This window comes from Peromyscus maniculatus, chromosome 21, assembly GCF_049852395.1.
Source record: "Peromyscus maniculatus bairdii isolate BWxNUB_F1_BW_parent chromosome 21, HU_Pman_BW_mat_3.1, whole genome shotgun sequence".
Classification (NCBI taxonomy): Eukaryota; Metazoa; Chordata; class Mammalia; order Rodentia; family Cricetidae; genus Peromyscus; species Peromyscus maniculatus.
The window spans coordinates 1,635,635-1,639,700 of NC_134872.1; the positions used below are offsets into that span (position 1 = coordinate 1,635,635).

At 46.3% G+C, this 4,066-nt stretch overlaps 1 pseudogene across 1 annotated transcript; it reads right to left on the bottom strand.

Annotated features, from left to right (window-relative positions):
* Window positions 1-1,250: 1,250 nt before the first annotated feature.
* LOC102909072 (class I histocompatibility antigen, Gogo-A*0101 alpha chain-like) lies at window positions 1,251-3,831 on the bottom strand (annotated as a pseudogene). The gene is made up of 5 exons (XR_013046809.1): window positions 3,771-3,831; window positions 2,969-3,145; window positions 2,434-2,708; window positions 1,607-1,881; window positions 1,251-1,484 (listed from the first exon to the last, which is right to left on the bottom strand). The product of XR_013046809.1 is annotated as a class I histocompatibility antigen, Gogo-A*0101 alpha chain-like (transcript).
* Between the last annotated feature and the right edge of the window lie 235 nt (window positions 3,832-4,066).

Here is a 4,066-nt window from a genome sequence, read left to right on the forward strand (position 1 = left end):
GAACAGAGATTAGGAGATAACAAGCTAGCAAGATAACACAGGGGGGAAGGGACTATGTGAGAGCCCAGGGTGGAAAGATCAACAACTGTCCACACACGGGCCTCACATGTCTCCACACAGCCTTCAGCTGTCACTACAGACAATGGAGTTAGCACAGCACATACGATTCCATAAGGATCTGAGACTTTATTTTCTCCATCAAGTTTGACTCAACTTCAGTACATTAATCAAATGCCTGCTCTGAAAGAAGTTGCACAACAATAAAAATGCTTAATTTCAAGTAAATTGAATGAAGATGCAGCTCAGTGGAAACTAAAGTTCAGTCAGGGGTGGAGGTTTGCCAGCCCAGCCTCTGTTGGAGCAGCAATGATGACTGGGGAAGGAATGGTGATCAGTGTGTGGATGGGACTTATTGCTGCTTGGGCAGGGCTGAACTCATCACCTGTTCACACTGTGCTCACAGGACACAGACACATAGTCACAGTCAGATGCAGGAAGAGAAGTCATCATGTCTTGAAGCCACAGTGGGAAAAGAGAAACCAGAACAAATCCTGTTAGGCTCAGTCCAACTCTCTTATTCTGTAGAAGAAAAGAACAAGGAAGAAACTCAGATCAGTGTCTTAAATGGTGATATACTGAACAACTCATCACACACTCAAACTCTCCCAATCCCAATAGTGCCCAAGCCCCAAAGTTCTATCCTATGACCTCGCCCTGTCTCACATCAGGCCCTTTAGAAGGCTGGACATCCTAGAAACTTACAACCCAGTGGAAAGTGAAACAAGACCACGTCAACGCCTCTGCAGATGGAACTAAATGAGGAGGTATGAGTTGACTGAGAACCTCCATGGACTCCTGTATACACTGCTACTGGTGTCTCAGGGGTGAGCCTCCACTACTACAATGACTGCCAAGACCGAACATAGCTGCCACACCTTTTACACTCAGAATAATCCCTTTTATTAGAGCTCATGGAAGCATCAGGATCTAGAAAGCCTAGTGGAATCTCCTTGTCCTTATCTCAGGGAAGTTTCCAGAACTGGGAATGCAGATCCAGAGAAAGACAAGGAAACATGATAGTAGATTGCATGTGTAGAGAATTATCTGGACTGGTGTGTATCTGTTCTAAGTAGGGACCTTTCCATCTGACCTCTGAGAGCTGAGGATCAGGTCTCTGCCACCTCTGTCGCTGTAGTGATAAATTGTTAATTATTTTCTTTACGAGTTACAATGGACTTAATGTCAGCATATCAACCAAACACAGAATAAGCAACTGCTTGGATGAAGTGTTTCTCACACATCACAGGGCACACTCTTGGCTGGACTTGATATTCATATGGAAACATCAACTCAGACCCTGCCCTTTCCTTACCTTTAGTCTTCCTCTTCCATTTCAGAAAAGTCACCACGGCTCCTATAAACACAGCTCCAAGAACCAGGCCAGTAACAATTGGCATGATTGGGGACAGAGGGCTGAGGAGGCTCTGACAGAAAAATGGAACAGTGAGGACTCTCACCTCCAGCTAACAGGAATGACCTTGCTCCATTTCTCCCAAATACTCCCAATCTCTCTGTGGTAGACTCTGTGTTCACACCCACTCCTTACCCCATCTTAGGGTGATGGGCTCAGGCAGCCCTTCATGATTCACATGACATGTGTATCTCTGCTCTTCTCCAGAAGGTACCACCACAGCTGCCCACTTCTGGAAGGTTCCATGCCCTGCAGGCCTGGTCTCTATCACCTCCATATCCAAGTCTGGTTGCCCGCATCCCTCTGCCAGGTCAGGGTGATTTCATCAGGGTAGAAGTTCATGGCCCAGAACCTTGGAGTGATTCTCTCATCAGCTCTGACCTTAAGGATCACATGTATTTTCAGGGTGTCTGAAGGGGAAAAAATGGGAAAACTCAGGTATTTACTGTTCTTCATGAAGATACATCTATGTGTATGTACCTTGTTTTGAATGAATGGGACAGTTGACTAGATGGGGAAATGCTGACCCCACACATCAACCTAATCTCAGGATAAGGATAGAGTAATCTATTCCTTGGAAAGTTTCAGAATCCCCATGAGCCAGCACAGTGCAGGCTCTGGATCTCCCCATAGAAATATGAACTTCTGGTTCTGACTAGATGGAGATTCAGCAACACTGGGCTCAGACCTCCAAAGTACATGGACAGCAACCAGGCATGGCAAAGATCATGGTTCACAAGGCAAATGGAAGGGAAATGTGGCATAAGTAACAGACTGAACTAACCTGAGAGAAGGCTTAGCCCTCTGGAGAGCTCCTCTCTCTTGTTGAATTAGGAAACCCATGACACTCTTTCCCCTTGGATGCAAGACAAAGTTAGTATTCCAGTTTTCCCTGCTGAGGAAGAATCCTCAGGGGACAGGGGCTCCAGTCTCAGAGCAGATGTGGCAGTTTCTTTCCTTACCTGTTCTCAGCAAAATCTCCTTCCCATATTCCAGGTGAGAGAAGAGCATCTCACACAATTAATCTCCAAGGCAATCTTAAAAGATTTTGCAAATCCTGACTTCTCCCACTCTTGCCTCAGGATCTCAGCTGCCTTGCCAACTGCAGTCCAAGTGCTCAGGTTCTCATTCAGCACAAGGTAATCACAGCCATTGAAGATTAATTCAAATTGTCCATGACTGAAGTTCCCTCCAGGCAGTACATCACAGGCCATCAGGATCTTGATTGTGTAATATCCTACCAAGCCCCTACTGTCAGCCACCCTCACAGCGCCAAGTCCCTTGGGGCCCTCCAGTGACCCAATCCCTCCCTCCTGACCTATGTAAATGGCCATATTTGAGCTTAAATTGTGCAGACAACCAGATCAGCGTCCCCAGGCTCCCTGTAGTCTAGTTTATGTGGGTCACATTTTGCTGCAGTAAATCTTATTATATGGGCAACCGGAGCAAACACTTTGGGAGCTTGAAATTTGGAATTTCTGATTCAGGTTCACTCACCCATTTCACTTAGATTATAGATGTGAAGCATTTTCTTCAGTGTGTCCTTGGAGAAGTCCGTTAGTCTTAGATGTCCCGTGTCTCCACTTCCAGTACTCAGGCTCCTGCTGATCCACCCATGGTGCATTAGTCTTGGAGGCTCTTCTCTGTCATTGAATCTCTCAATCTGAATGTCATCTAAGTAGACAGCACAGATGAACTGGGGCTCCAGGAGGTCAGGACAGGTGAGGAGAGTTTGCGAATATCTCAGAGGCTGTTAACCTAGGTGCAGTGGCCTTTAGATCTAGACCTCCCACCTAGGACCCTGACATTCCTCCCAGGAGAGCAGGGGACAGGGAACAAGGAAGAGATGATAGGATATAAAATGAATAAGAGTCCTGAAGGTCCTGGGTGTGCTAGGGGAGAGACAGATTTTCCTGTGCTGTAGCCCCAGGGGTGGAGTCCTTTTGTCTCCTAGGTTAGATCCTTTCCCTCCTGACACCCACACTCACCCTCTGGGTGCTGCAGTCAGGGTCAGGTAGGCCAAGAGCAGCAGGAGGAGAGCCTCAGAAACAAATGTCTTCATCCTGCTTGAAGAGTGGACACTGAGTCTCTGCTAGTGTGTGTTCAGTTTATAATCGTGATATGGATGAGGCTGATTGGCTTCTCTAAGGATCCTCAATGGTAGTAATAGAGAGCTTGTGACTAGGTCATGGTTAGATGAACTCCTGAAGGAGGAATCTCCTGGGCCCTGCTTTCCTGGCTCAGATCCAGATATGGGACCTGTGATCCTAGGAGCAGTGTATGGGGACAAGTTGCTTGCCCTGGTCATTGTCCACCTCATCCTGGTCAAAATATCCTTCTGAGTCCAGCCCAGAGGCCATTGTGTCAGCATTTCTCACACTGAGATGTCAGGATGTCTAGAGTCTTAGAAAATGATGGTACTCAAAGGTACTTGGCTTGTGTGGATTATATCAGTCCACATTCACTACATTAGGAACTGAGAATTTTAAAACATTTGCTTCATTGAACATTAATGACAAAGTGCATGTAAGCATAATGTTTACAGAAAGGAACAACTGTTTTCCAAAATGCAATGATAGGGGGAATGTAGATGTA